At 49.5% G+C, this 15,891-nt stretch overlaps 1 long non-coding RNA gene across 1 annotated transcript in view; it reads left to right on the plus strand.

Moving 5' to 3' along the window:
- LOC144124477 (uncharacterized) overlaps window positions 1-15,891 on the plus strand; it is an 89,938-nt gene that overhangs the window by 58,252 nt on the left and 15,795 nt on the right. Inside the window, exons 2-3 of the long non-coding RNA XR_013313195.1 lie at window positions 2,088-2,318; window positions 14,582-15,625. This is a non-coding gene — a long non-coding RNA (uncharacterized LOC144124477). The remainder of the gene's footprint in view (window positions 1-2,087; window positions 2,319-14,581; window positions 15,626-15,891) is intronic.

Below are 15,891 nucleotides of genomic sequence, written 5' to 3' on the forward strand. Positions count from 1 at the left end.
CTCGAGAGATACGTGGCGCAGACGACAAAAACGTAGATGTGCCCAAACTTGCCGCACGAGAAGCCCGCGCCTGATCTGTCGAGTCGACTGAATTTTCCCGTATGCCTGGATGGAGGGTGTTCACGTACCCGAAGGCTCTCTTCGGGCAGCCTCTCCAGGCAATCTAGGCATTCACGAAGCTCACTCGCCCCTTCCCTGCTTTCTCCAAGTCAGACAATCGCGGGGCCCCTGAGGGTAACTTCCTCTGACTGCTCTTCTTTAGATGCCACCTCCACCGCCTCTTCGTATGTCTGGGGATCATGTGACAGAGTAATCTAACCGTACCACTGAGCCCATTCGGAAAAATAGGGCCACTTGGTCCTTGAGGATTTCTCGCCTCGATTTTATTTTCGACGTGTAATCGCCGTCAACGCAGCCGGCTCGCGAACGAGCGCACATTCTCGCCAACGTTTTGCTTTGCGCTTAGAAACTTTTCTAACTTCCAGCACGCCGGCTCATTATTAACTCGTTTAAGCGCAAGCGCTTTAAACTATCTACTGAAGTCACGCCGGGCACCTCCTCCTCCAGCCAAGCAAAGTCTAGAGTCGCCCCGACCATCTTACGCCGCGCCACCCCGATCAACTGTTTCTCCTGCCATCCGCCCAGATTACCGACCTGCTCTAAACTTTGGAGAAAACTCCTTACCTTCGGACCGCTGTCGCCCTCCGCGAATGAAGAAATCACAGCTTCCAGCAGAATCTGATTTGCTCCTACACTCCTTCGTGAAGACTCGGTGATTCCTGTAGCGACATGTCAGCCCTTATCTCTTTGGGTACGAGGGTTAATGGTCTCGTACAAAAACTTCAGCAAGATCCCACCGCTGCCACTACTTGTGACGTTCCCTCCTGTAGGGGATCAGTCGCACCATCTACGGGTCCTGGTGAAGTGAGGAGAATTGAGCCAACAAGGCGGTAACCCGGCAAATCATTATTTATTCCTCTGATTGAATGCAAAACTGGGGCTCCGCTCACCGCTGGCTTTTAGGAGAACTGATTCCCCGTCCGGCTGGTCGGGTCTTCACTCCGCTCATTTTGCGTCGGCGGGCCGCGGCTACTTCGGCTTTCCCGTCGTCTGCCTCTCACCCTAGAAGGGTGGTCAAACGGGCTAGCTGGTAGTTCATATTTTGGAATAAAACAGCCCACCTTAAGACACGGACAGAGGCAGATATAGCAGATCTAGATATAGATACAGCACTGTGTCGTTATATCTGCCTCGGTCCATGTCTTAATATACGCTGTTTTTTTTCTCTCTTGCTGGCGCCCCGCTCTCATCTCCCCCTCTGTCCGCTGTCTTCGCTGCGACCACCGCGAATCTGTCAAGCTTCTCTTTCTCTCTCGGGGTCCTCCTCGCCCCACAGTCTTTCGCCGTCGCTGCTCCCGCCGCCCACCAAGGACGCACGCCGAATTTTAAGGAAGCAGCGGCCGTTACGACGGGAGGGCTGATGGCCTCATTGGGGATATGTCGGGGGGATCAGGTGTCCCTCGCAAGGGCAGCGTTTTCCTGCAGCCAACACCCCCCTCCTCTGCCGGCAGTCCGTCTGGTGCCAGCCGTCGACTTGCTGGCCACTTCGAGCCGTTGCGCACTGTGTACCGTCCGTTGCTGGTAGGGTCGCCCGCCATCCGCACACACACACAAACGCGCTCGTCTGCCCGCGCCCGAAAGGGGCAAGAGCACTACCGCACAACAAATACGCAGGGAATCTGTAGTGAACGCCAGGCTGTTTGTAACCCTTATTGTGAGCAACGTATAGGCCTCATGGATTCAGTCCTTCACAACGGCATGATGTTGAGAGTTTTTTTCGTTTAAGTGAGGCGGTCAAATAAATTGCAGCGTTTCGTGCACAATTGGACTCAGCATTGTTGACGAAAATGCTTAATCTGCCTGAAAAGAGTGACCAAGATTTCCTTTCAATTTGGCCAAAACAAATGTGAAAATGCGCTTCGATTTTTGCCATCCTTTCGAATGTGCTACTTCGAACTTTGTCGATATCACACGTTTAGCAGTGAAAGTGCGCTTGCTAAAGGTGGGCGCGTACTTTTCTGATACAGTCACGCCGCTAGCGAACGCCGCGTGGCCACTGTCAAGGAGCTTGCTGCTGGGCATTGAGGCGCCGCCTTCTGACTGCACGGAGGGAGCGCTCCGTCAACACCCACTGGGCGGCGCTCGCTTCCTGGAGTGCGCCGACGGCTCTCTGCGTCAGCGGTGGTGCACACCAGGCCTACTGTTCTCCGCCCGCGCTGGGCGGTGCCTGCCTTTTCTTGCGGACCGGAGGGGAAGTGGTAGGTTGTCTTGAAGTTTACCATCATCTCGGTCATCTATTTGATAAACAAGGACTATAAAATTTCGTGTAATTCTGCCGTTCTTGTGGACATAGAATCTACTTACTACTAATATATCCTCACCACAGTAGTTTGCTGCAATATTAGCTGCAAGCACACTGTCTTTTCACCGCTCGTGACCGCGCTAAACGCACTCACAGCGGGATATTATTTCATACACATGTGGAAGTATTCATCCAACAACACGCCTACAGCTGCCCGGTTAGAAAGTGCGCTGTGGCGCTTGAAAGAGAGACGCAATGGTACATTTTCGCAGTCACAGCAGCTCAGAACCATGAAATGTTTTATCTTAAATCTAGGCAGCAAGAAAAAAAACGAGGACAACGCAAGAACAGAGACGACAGGATGAGGGCGACTGTGAGAAAAAAAAAGACAAAACTATGTGATGAACACCTTCAGATGAATTTATGAGTATTCTGTTGCTGAAGCCACGGCGATTACACTTGCTGAGTAAAGATAAGATACTAGCCTCGATAATTAGTTTTTCGGAACTAATAAAATTGATAGTAATAGGACGTGAAGGGGCCTTTTCGTGGGTGAAGTTAATGAAAACGCGTTATTCAGAACTTGGGCGCATTCAGCCACAGTAACAGTGCCTCCGTTAGCAATTGTAAGAGGGGGTTTTTATCGGTCAGAATCTTCGAGGACTATTTCTTAACATAGATAAAAAGTCGCTAGTGAAATGGTGGCGGCTAGCACCGTATGATATTGCCTTTCCTTTGTATCCATGCCAGGAATAGAAAACCCTGTTTTTGTGTGCCTATCTCTAGGGGTCCTGGAGAGTAATTTTTTTGCGTTATTCATCATTAGTACCAATACGGCACTTGTCAGTACAGGCGCTGTCATTAAGAGCATGTGTAGGTATACGTGACTGTTAAACCAAGGTGCAGTTTAGTTGACGGTGTGCTGATAAGTGCTATTACTCTGTCAATAAAACAGAACCAAATGGTAAGGACTCTTATCTGAAAAAGGCTGTATCATATGTGTAAGTGCGAATATGACCGTGGTGCGCTGGGTGTCTTGCATGCACAGCAGGAAGTGCTTGGTGTCGACCATCCTGGAGGGAATGTGACAAATACGGGAGGAAAGTACAAACGCCAACAAAAAGCAAAAACACAAGCTAGTTTGCTCTCTAAATGCAATTTTGGTTCTAGCAAATCCACCTGTTGTGGGCTCCATGAAGTAGGAACGGTATGAAGAATGGAAGCTTTTGGGAAGTGAAGGTAAGGCTGTGTACGGCGCACGCGGGGTCGTGGCGTCTAGGAAAGCGTTTTATATGAACTGAGGTATTTCTTAAAGACTGGTCGTATACCAAGGTCGACAAGAGAAACAACGTCACTGCCAGCGCAAGTGATGTTGTTTTCTTGCAGCAGAGGGTTAACTTCTGCCACCCGCCGCTGTCAGTATCCAGGAAAGGGTCGATGGGACGTTTTGTGGTGCCATTCTCTGGAAGACTCTTGGAAACTTACCGCAGCATTGACTGCCTGCTCTCTTGTCCGTCTACCCTGCAGGAGCTAATCGCTTCGGTTCAGGCAGGGGACGTGGACAATAGTCGCGGGAAAGGGCCAAACGGAGCGCCCACCACTTGAATGGCGTTAAAAAGATGCCACTGGCACCTCCACTAGAGCTCCCACTCTTCTGGCGCAGGCTTGGTTGTTGCGTTTCGCCGTAGTGGCTTGTCAGCGAAGTGGACTCAGCGCCCTTCCTTCCCGTGAATTGCAGAAGCAGGGACGGCGCCTCCACATCGCGATTCGCAAGAGAGCGCCGTGCTGTCGCTTATTTGTAGGCTTATCCTATGACAAGTAAAAAAGCCTGTCAGTCGCGGCACGCCATCCACGGCTTGCGAGACCACGCCTCTCACTGTCCGTCGTACTTCCAGCGTTTCGTTCATTTTGTAGACGTCGTGAGCTTCAAGCAGTCAGTCTTGTACCAAGGAAAATTTCAGTGCTGAAAACCTTACAAGCGTCGTTTATAACGGACACTTCAATCTTATCCCCAATTCTGATGCCAAGAGCGCTGCATGGCACAAGTTTCTCATCGTCGTTGACTGTGCAACGAATTCATCTTTTGGACATGCACAGTGCAAGCTGTACAAGACATTCACCGCCTACGGGTCTCCTAAAACGGCAACATCACATCTGCTGAGGCACCGGTGTAAAAGGAGCACAGCCGCCGTGGTGGCTCAGTGGTTATGGCGCTCGCCTGCTGACCCGAAAGACACGGGATCGCTCCCGGCCGCGGCGGCCGAATTTCAATGCAGGCGAAATTCTAGAGGCCCGTGTACTGAGCGATGTCAGTGCATGTTAAAGAGCAAAAGGTTCAAAATTGGACAATTGTGTAAAGATCCACGTTCTTTTCTGGCTCAAACGGTGCAGTAATGATCTGGATTGCACATCTCATGTCATTTTGTTCTTCTATTTTCTCTTTTGTACATATTTTGCGTCCCAATCAATTTTTGCAGTTGATAGAGAGCACTTGTTCTTTCACTCTTCTTCGTCCTCGTTCGTTTGGAACCGCAACAACATGGGGCACGTTGAAGAACCCCAGATGGTCCTAATTTCCAGATAACTTCACTACGGCGTCCCTCATAGCCTGAGTCGCTTCATCATAAACCCCCATAAACCTAAACACAAAAGCAGCTCAGGCAACGCAAGTACAATAACTTCTTTTCCGAAGCCGCTAAGCTCACAGCTTCCTGCACCTACGAAGAAAATGTTAACGGCAGCTTTAGCACATTTCTATGCGAAAGATACGCGCCCAGTTGATATAGTGGCAGTGGCTTTGCAAAAGTAGCCCAAGAGTTAATGAGTTAATCTGCACTGGAGCTCGCCATGGCAATGTTGCGGTTGATGATGTCCTTCCTCATCGCACCACTGCCTCGAGAAAAGTAGCAGATTTAGCAGCACAAGATCGGGGCACCTTAATGACGGATGTTGCCACAGTTGTGATCGAGGAACCCTCTGCAATCGCTACGGCCATGTGAAAAGACGATTTTCACAAAGTGGCGTACACCACGGCTACAGCACACTACTTAGACTGTGAGTGGGGCCTGCACTCCCACATTCTCTTTTCACTTGTAATTTTTCTCAGGAGCACAAGATTGGGGAAAACATGTTGACGCACAACCATCGCATAATGATACCTATGCGCCGCCATATTTTTCTGACGTCATATTTCTGTGGCGCCAATACTTGGATGAATGAGATTAGGAAGTTTTCGGGCATACAGTGGGCGTAGCTGGCAAAGGGCACGGTTAGTTGGCGAGACATGGGAGAGACCTCTGCCCTGCAGCGGGCGTGGTCAGGCTTGATGATGATGTTGATGATGAAGACTTCGTATCGGGGGGTTGCGGGAGCTGTATCGAAGTAGTAATCGATGTCCGGCCTCATAGGGTCCCAAATGCGGAAGTGGGGCTGGGACAACCTCTATAATACCTAAGTGGGCTCTATGTGGGAAATAAGTGGCAAATCCAACTTGCGCTTGGCCACGTTGATCTAGAAGGGATCCCTTATCGGTGTTGCAAGGGTCACCGAGCATACATTCTTATATACGGCCAACATCGGACCTTTGCTGGGAACTTCCGTAGAGATGCAACGTAAATATTGGATTTACGAGGTAGAAAAAATGGAGCTGCTGGCACAAAACCGCCTGCAGTCTTCGTGTGCCGTGGCAGCGATAGAAAGCGAGCGTGCCCGCATGCAGCTCACAGTGGTCCTTTATGGGGTACCTGAGGGCAGATGCAACCCAAGTGCTACTTCTATTCGAGGAAAAAAAAGCGAGCCAAGTCAAATGGGGCTGCCGATGCAGTGCCACTGTAGGTCGTAAATCGGCCATAGCGGGGCAGAACACACCGGCCTGCCTCCAGCCTAAAGTATGCGCTGTTATTATAACATTCTCTAGTGTCCTAGCTTCTGCTATATATAATTCACACAATTTTTCTAAGCATGTTCATTCGATTAGAAAAGAGTACATGTTTTTGACTCTCGCACTCATAACTCTCCAAATGAGCAGACAGTAAGCAGGAACATCTGCGCCACCTGACCACGAAAGACTGGACTACCTGTGATTCTCGAACATTATTCACACTGCGCAATCGTCTCCTTCATTTTAGATTAAACTTTTCTCAAAGCAACACGAGCAGGCTATGTGGGATAGCCCAAAATGGGCTTACTGCGACAAAAAAGTTCGGATGGGCTGCTCATATTGCAATGACATGCGAAAAGTTAGTGCTAGAATTTGTGTTCTTGAGGTCCCTACGCAGCCAGCCGAAACTGGGCGTCAGTTGCAGAAGCCATCTGTATTCCAAATGAGCTGCCCATGTGTACCCCACCTAGACCACTCACATTAGATCCGCAGAGGCCTTCACATCACACCTGCGTGATTCCACGAGAGGTCAAATTGCTTATATATTTCAGAATTTTAATTTTATCAATTATTTTATATATTATGCTTTCATTATGCAGTAGGCCAACAGTCAACTACATTTTGTGAAAATCTATTTGAGGTTTAATAAGTGTAAAGGACGTTGTGAGAGAGGCTGCGTTTTCAAGCACAGCTGTATTTCGCAAACTTGAAATGACGTAAGAACCTACATATGAAAGCCATGGTGGATATATTTGTCGCGCTAAATGTACAGGTGCGAAGGAACATGTCAGGTTTATTTCCGCTATGTAGATGAATTCATCGCTTACTGGAAAAAAATATCGAAAATGACACGTGTCAAACGAGGCTATTTTCAAGAATTTTTGTGCGCAAATATAAAGCTAATCTTAAAATTTTCATAGTAGATAAGCATCGAGGAGCTAAATAAGAGTACCGGTTTTCATTTATATATTATATAAAGACGCAAATCACACAAGAAATGTGGGCGGTCATAATCTTTGTTAACACAGCGCAGCTCAGTAGCCATGCGTTCGTGAACGCCAAACTGAACTTCTTCAGCCTCGTCTTGCGTCTGCTTTTTCTCCTTCACCGGCACTGGCCGCTGGGGCATCAGAGCCCAATTGCCTGTCTTACAATACCCACGGGGTGAAAAGGCGCCATCCTGGCAGCCTAAGGGCGGCGTCGTAGTAAGGTTTCAGGTGGTCAAACTGAAAAATTTCACTGCCGCGGCGGCGATGATCAGGCGAAGACATGTGGGGCTCGACGAGATAATTAACTGGAGATGTCTGCTGCACTACGCGATAGGGGCCCTGGTAATTGATCAGCAGTTTTGTTGGCTGACCTGGGCTATGGGAGGGCACCCAAAGCCAAACGAAGGATTCAGGAAGGTAAGCCGGCGGCAGACAGGTAGAAGTGCATGGAATGGGCACTTTTCTGACGGTGCTGGTCGTGCGAAGTAAAGGAACGGGCGAGTTGACGGCATTCTTCGGCATGCGCAGCGGCTTGGAAGACTGTTGTAAATTCGGAGGAATCTGGGCGGTAAGGGATTATGGTGTCCATAATGAAAGATGGCTCCCGGCCGTAGAGAAGAAAATATGGGGAAAAACCAATAGTTGCTTGTGTTGCAGAATTGTAAGCGTAGGTAACGAAAGTTAGAATGCGGTCCCAGTTTGAGTGATCAGATGAAATGTACTTCGCTATCAAGTCGCCGAAGGTCCCTTTAAAGCGCTCGGTCATGCCGTTCGTCTGCGGATGGTATGAAGACGTTGTACGGTTAACGATGTAACACTCCCGAAGAAGGGCCTCCAAGACGCCAGGCGAGAAGACGCGACATCGATCGCTGAGCAATTCCTGAGGTGCACCGTGGCGAATAATGATGTTCTGAAGTATGAAACCGGCTGCGTCGGAGGCCGTGGCAGCTGGTAACGGGGAAGTTTCCGCATAGCGCCTGAGATGATCAATGGCGACAATGATCCCACGGTGCCTTGCGGAAGTGCTCGGAAGAGGACCATAAATTTCGATTCCCACACGGTTGAATGGCCGAGCTGGACAAGGTAAAGGTTGCAGAGGAGCAGGCGAGTGCTGTGGTGGATCCTTGCAACGCTGACATTGCAAGCAAGAGCGGACGTACTGACGGACAAAACGGTACATGCCGCGCCAATAATACCAAAGACGTAGGCGGGTAAAAGGTTTCAGCAGACCGGCATGAGCGCACTGCGGGTGGTCGTGATAACTGTCAAAAATGACTTCGCGGAGATTGCGTGGAATCACGAGCAGCCATTTGCGACCATCTGGGAGCTAGTTGCGACGGTACAACAGCTGGTCACGCACGACAATGTGATGGGCTTGATAACGGAGTGCTCTAGAAGGGGGGCGCGCTGAGCGGTTGGCTAAGACATCCAGGACAGAAGCTATCGAAAGATCCTTGCGCTGCTCAGAAGCCATATCAATGGTATTAAAGGGCCACAGAAAGGGGTGTTTGAGCTTGGGTTTAAAATGCCGCCATTACGTAAAGCACAGGTTACCGAGCGTACATGCCCCCTACGAGACCTCAAAAGCGAACGGGAAATTTACAATACATTAAAGAAAATTCTCGCTTTTGCACCTCGCGGCGACGCGCGGTGCCGGGCTTTCGAGCGAAAACCTGATAGACGACTTCAAATCTTGCAAATGACGTCAGCAGCCGGGGGTTATCATTGGTTCACAGCGCCAAATTCTTTCAGATGTCACGCGCTACCGCGGCCGTGGCCACTCCGCGCGCTACGCAGCCGGCGGAGGTAGGGGAAGGGCCGAATGAGAGGGACCGGCGGAGGAACGCCGCCGTTTTGGCGTGCGAGAGGAGAGGCAAAGGCGCGAAGACGCGGAAGTTCTTAATTTGTCAGCTTCCACAAAACGCATTAAAATAATTCTTGCTCGGGGATAATTATGAACCGTCGTCTTTTAACATCCCCGACAGATCTCACCTTTATTGAGACCCCCTTTCTGTGTCCCTTTAAGAGAAGGTATGAGGCAGGAAATAGGGGGTTGGTCAGGATCAGAGGAAACAGGGGAGCGTGAGAGGGCGTCAGCTTCAGAGTGTTTACGTTCGGAGCGGTAAATGGCCTGAATGTCGTAATCTTGTAAACGGAGAGCTCAACGACCAAGGCGGTCGGAAGGGTCCTTGAATGAAGACAGCCAGCAAAGGGCATGGTGATCTGTTATGACAGCGAACAGGTGCCCATATAAGTAACGGCGAAATTTTGTGATCGCCACAATAATCGCCAAACATTCTTTTTCCGTGACTGATTAATTAGTCTCCACTTTCGCGAGTGCCCAGCTTCCATACGCAACGACGTACTCATTGAAGCCAGGTTTTCCGCTGAGCAAGAACGGCACCCAGACCGATGCCGGTGGCGTCCGTGTGGAGTTCAGTAGGGGCGAAAGGGTCGAAATGTCGCAAGATCGGAGGGGAGGTGAGGAGATAGCGCAGCGTTTCAAAAACTTCGTCGCATGCAGTGGACCAGGCCAGTAAGTCGTGGCCGCCGGCGAGAAGTGTCAGTGGGGCGATAATGACAACAAAAGTCATCAATAATCGACGAGAGTACGAGGAAAGCCCAGTAAAGTTTCTAAGTTCTTTCAGGCAGGTGGGCTTCGGGAAATCAGCAACTGCTCGGAGCTTGGCAGCATCCGGGAGGGCACCATCCTTGGACACGACGTGGCCTAAGATAGCTCTCGACACCAAAGCGACACTTTTTCAAATTAAACTGCAGGGCAGCGTCGCTGAGACATCGAAGGACACTGTCGAGACGAAGATGAGACGCAAAATTCTGGGAGAAGACTACAACATCGTCCAAGTAGCAGAGGCATGTCTGCAATTTCAGCCTGAGTAGGACGTTGTCCATCATGCGCTCAAAAGTGGCAGGCTCGTTGCAGAGACCGAACGGCATCACACTAAATTCATACAGCCATCAGTCGTGATGAAAGCTGCTTTCAGGCGATCAGCTTTGGCCATCGGCACCTGCCAGCACCCAGAGCGCAGATCCAACGAAGAAAAGTACTCTGCTCCCTGCAGGCAATGAAGCGCGTCATCTATACGAGGCAGGGGATAGACATCTTTCCGAGTAATTTTGTTTATGCGACGGTAGTCTACGCAGAATGGAATAGAGCTGTCCTTTTTTTTGACGAGTATACGCGGAGAAGCCCACGGGCTGTGAGAGGGCTGGATCACTCCACGGCGTAGCATTTCAGTCACCTGGTCATCAATGATGCGGCGCTCAGTGGAGGAAACACGGCAAGGGCGCTGGCGCAAATGTCCCCGTGTTCCAGTGTCGATATTGTGACGAACCGCTGTTGCACGACCCAAGGTGTCTTGGTGAGTGTCGAAGGACGCGCGGAAGCGCTGAAGCAAGGCGACAACCTGGGCGCCTTGGAGAGGTGTAAGAGCGGCATCGACGGAATGGGCACGCCGGTCGGGTGAGGTATGATTGGCTACGTCGATGTGAGTAGTGAGGGCGTTGATGTCACGCGCGGCAGGGTCATCTAGAACAGGAGAAGAGCGTCGAGATCGATGACGTCAACTGTGCCAAGCGATACTCCCCGAAGTAAAGTGGTGGGGATAGGCAACGGATTCGCAACGTACAGGGTTCTACAACCAGCAGAAATTGTGAGCACAGTATGCGGAAGGATGACAGATTTGCGGTGTGCACAAAGGGGTGAGGGCGATTAAAGAACAGTAGCGTCAGAGAGTGCAGCACAAGTCAGGGGCACAAGAACAGAAGAGAAAGGATTCACGGCGGTGTCGGCAGCGGTGAGAATATGCGCGTTGGTAGCAGGGGAGCCGTCGAAAGAGCATCACACTGAGGCGACAAATTAATTTGAGCACGTGCACAGTCGATGATGGCGTGATGTGCGGACAGAAATTCTCACCCGAGGATGATGTCGTGAGAGGAGCAGGCAAGAATGAAGAACTCAGTGGTGTAAGAGACGCCTTGGATGATGAGGCGGGCGGTGCACGCTGCGAGAGGTCGAATGGGGTCAGCGCTGGCGGTTCGAAGGGATATTTCAGAAAGCGGCGTCGTCAGTTTTTTTTTAGTTTGTGGCACAATGTGCGACTAACAATGGACACGGCAGCACCAGTGTCAATGAGCGCATGAGCAGGAACACCTTCAACCAACACTTGAACAAGTTCCGCGAAGCGGTAATTGACCTTGAGACGGGCGCTGACGGCGCAGTTCTTGCCTCCGGAACTGTGGCGCCTAGTTTCTGCTTGGAGGGGTGGTGACCGGCGGAGCACAGGAGAGACCGAACGGAGGCGAGGAGACGGCGACCGGTGGGTTCGGTGGTAGGAGTCCGAGCGATACGTAGAGGGGTGCTGGGGAAGAGGAGAAGAGACAGGTGCGGAGAGCAAGGGAATGCCGTACGTCGGCGCTCGCCCGTAGTCGTGAGGACGGGATCCGCGCGTGCGGCACCAACGGGCCAAGTGACCAGCGAGGCCGCAGACATAGCACATCAGGCGGTTATCCTGCGTGCGCCACGGATTCATTGAGCGCGGACCGGTGCGAGACAGAAGCTGGTGAGCGATTGGCAGTGTATGCGATTGAGCTGGTGAGCGATTGGCCAGCATATGCGTGCATAAAAAATCAAAATAAATGGACAGCGGCTAAACAGAAACAAAATTTGAAATCAAACGCGAACAAAAAATGAAGATTAGCACGTTATTCGTGGACTGAAACGACTAAGAAAGGGCCTGGGGATACACGTGGCTTCATAAATGCATTGAGAAGTAAGAAAATCACATACAAAACTATTCTTTAGATGCATTCCTATAGGCCGACTCCACGGCGCCATCGAATCGTGCTTACGTAACACATGGGTGTTTGTCCGCATGAAGTAATAGGTAAACTTTCTCTTGATGGAAAAGGTGTCACTCTTAGGATTAGGGAAAAATTTAGAGCAGCGGAGGGAGTGTTTGCTGTTTCCGCCCCCTCATTTAGGCGCTCCTGCTGATACTCAAGAAGTAACAAGTTTGAGCTTGGATAACATTGTTGTAAATAAAATAATGCAACTTGTTCCTTCGTATTCTGTTTCACCTGGGACTTGTTTGAGGAGTTTTAGAAAAATTTGAGGACGGGGTGTTTTTTCCCTTCATTTCTTAGAAACACATATTAAAAATGCCAGATTTACGGCGGTACTTATTGTACTTCCCTATATTGTATAACAATGAAAGTCGTAACACTCACATTTATTAGCACCTCAATGCTTATCTACTTTGAAAGTTTGAAGGAGGTGTGCTTTATATTTGTCCAGAAAAAAATTCTTGAAATAGCCTCTTTTGAGACGAGTCCTTTTCGAAAGTTTTTTCTAGTAAGCGACGACTTCTTCGCAATGGCGAAAATACGCCTGGCATATTCTTTCTTAGCTATACTTTTAGCACGAAAATATATGCGTAATAGCTTTCATATTTTGATTCTTACGTCAGTGCAACTTCGCGAAATTGAGCTCTGCGTGAAAACGCTGCCTCTGTAATGACGTTGTTTAGACTTTTTTTTTCCCGAAATATTAGCTTCGCTTCGACGGATGGTAGTATTGCCTTCAAAGGTTGCTCTCATCAGCTTCTGTTACGGACGACCGCTGTGTTGCTGCTGCCTTGTGGCACGAAGTGCCAGGTTAATGGCAGGAGGGACGGAGGCCTGGACACGAACTGTTTTTGGCGCAAAAGCGTCATCAGCCGTTTGGGGCCGTTGGCCATGGAATGGTTGAGAACTGAACTTTTTCATAGGATACGGTGCCCTCTGGGGAGTAGACAAAAACTGGTTTCAAAACAACACATGTGGTAGAAACGACCCGGCTCCCCAAGACGCGAAGAGGCATGTACTGCGCATGTGCTGCTGTGAAGAGGCAGAGAGCTGCGCATGCGCAGTAGGAGCCGGCGGTTTGTTTTCAGGCAGCGTAGCTGGAGGCGGAGGAGCGCGCATGCGGAGAGCAGCTGTGTAAAAAAAGGTGGATTCTCAATAGATAAGCGAAGATGGTACACATTCTTCTCTACCGGCAGCAGCGAAATACGTGGCAGGGTTCACCTCAATCGAAGCACAGTTGCGGGGCCTTGGCACCAAGTGCGCTCAATAGGCGTTCAAAAGAAAAAACAGAATGGTCGCTGCTCTCGAACACCCCCAATTAAAAGGCGGCATCGAAGTTTTGAGATGAGGTGCCTAATCATGAAAAAGACCCCGAGCACCTGTGCCGCGGCACACAATCAACCCTCTTCCTTCGCTCCCTAGTTGCGCCGGTGCCGTACTGGGCGTGTGGCGCATATGCTCAAAGGCCGAAACGAAACTTTGGTTGATTAAACAAAAACTGAAGCTGGCTTCCACAAAACCAAACTAACAGCCTATCTCGAGGCGGTACGACCAATACTGGATTATATGCGAACGTCATATGAGATCCGCATCAGACAAACCAAATTGACAGCATCAGAAAACTTCTGAGAAGGGCGGCTAGGTTCATTTTGTCAAAATAGAGATTTACAGATTCAGTGACTTTCAAAACTAAGGAAGGTTGCCGGGCTAAAATTGTTTTATCTCTTATATAATAGCCACTTCAACTTAAACACAAGCACTACTTCAAACAGCGTTCCTCTATAGCTGTGAGATCTTCGCACAAAGACCAGGGTGCACCCATGACGGCCTGAATCATTTCCTTTAAATACTCCTTCTTCCCCAGTACCTTAGCTGATTGGAATTCCTTGCCTCAGGACCTTTCACAAGCAGGCAATCTGCATCAATTTTAAACTTCTCTGTCTCGATACTTAAGCCTACAGAAACCCTTTGCCATTGCTGTCATTCATTGTTGTTTACCTGCGGTTCCGTTCCTCGGTGGTCGGAAACCGAGCACACTATCACCAACACTCGACTTATCTCGCGCACTTGTAGCTGGATATGCTTGGCAAGATCATTGCGTAATGATTTTTGTTGTTTTCATCTAAGTTTGCGCAGATTTTATTCGTGGCTGTGTGTACTTCATTTGTTCGCATACACCTTTTAATGGCCTTACGGCTGACAGTATCAATCAGTAAAGAAAAATAAATAAAGAAAACTCAACAGGTAACAAACGAAGACAACGTTTCGAAAGAAATTGAACAAATGATGCATCAAACTGACCAGGAACTACGATAATTTACATCAAATAAGCATAAACTGTACAGCGAAACTTAGCGACGTAAAGAGCGAAGATTAACGTTACACCTTAAGGCATGTCTCTTTAACCTCCCACCGCAGAGCTTTTTAGGGGCATAAAATAACTGCAGTGCGGCATTAATTATAAACAAAGTTTGTATTTTTTCGCAGACGGAGCTCGAAGACATCTCCCATCTCAAGGCACACAAGCAAGATACACCCGCCGGTCCGTACGCTCATCCCTTTCGGGCCCAGGACCTCCAATTATTACGAGGAGGAATTTGAACACGGCGGGCAGGGAGACAACAAAAAACAGAGCAAAGAGAGGCAAGAAAAGGAACAGGGGTGACGTCAGTGGGAAGTTCCTACGTCGATTTAATAAGAAAGACCACCGCAGCTTTTTGCATGAGCAGATTGAGCAAAGTATTCCTAGATTGCCCTTCAAAGATGTGCTGACAGGCCATGGAAAATGTATCGGTTGCCAACGAAAAGGTGCTCGTCTAGTCATCGAAGGTGGCAAGGAGCTTCGGGAGAAAATAGAGAAATCACCGAATTCATCTAGCGGCTCACGTAAGGACACTACTCGGATTTCATTAGCACACAGAAAGGGTATTTCGACTGCGCTACTCATGACGACACAGTACCCACGACAGGGCAGTAGCACCTCCTTCAAAAAACGACCACTACAGAGAGCCTCGCTAAGACTGTCTCCGCTCTCTCGGACTCCGACCAATTTTAAATGGACACGCAAAAAGTGTGCCCATAGGATCACAGCGGTGGAGTCTTTCCCGGGAAAGCTCTCAAAAAAACAGCCCTTCAGAACGCTGCCTGCCCGTACAAGGCTACACGTACAGGAGATGGCCGCCTGGAGTAGTTCCGCAAAACATCCTGTAGACGAAGGAACAACAACTGAGGGAAACAGAGACAATGTTCCCTTCCATTCAATAACTGTAGGAAGGGGACAAGTTACACGCCGGAAAAAGGAAGGAATGTCAAAAACGGCACCACCAAAAGTGGACACTCAGAAGACCCTCTTATCACGGAGAACCGGCCCCGCTGAAGTGGTCTCAGAGCAACCAGTAAAAAGCATCACTACACCACCGTATTTTCCGCTACCCCCATACGTTGACGCAGGCACTGCAAGCTCTACAATCCGTGCACTCCCACTCAGCACAATCCAAGGTGACCTCCGTGGTACAGCAAATGTTGGCTCTGGTAAGAATATCGAGAAACACTGCTATGAAAACAGTTGTCACAGTGTACTGCATAATACTGCAAGGTGTAATTCTTGGAGAAATTTCTCATCACCAGCAACATTGTCTCCTGCGTCGGTGTCGCTTCCAATATATAGGTCTTAACGGGACTTGTCGACAGCTGTGTCACTATGAACGTCTGTGCTGGTCCTTTAAAATCGCAAACTTCTTTGCGCTAAGACTGCTTTTTATGTAGTTGCGCAGTCTGGTTCACGCCGGCATTCAGTG

Source organism: Amblyomma americanum, chromosome 3, assembly GCF_052857255.1.
Source record: "Amblyomma americanum isolate KBUSLIRL-KWMA chromosome 3, ASM5285725v1, whole genome shotgun sequence".
NCBI lineage: Eukaryota > Metazoa > Arthropoda > Arachnida > Ixodida > Ixodidae > Amblyomma > Amblyomma americanum.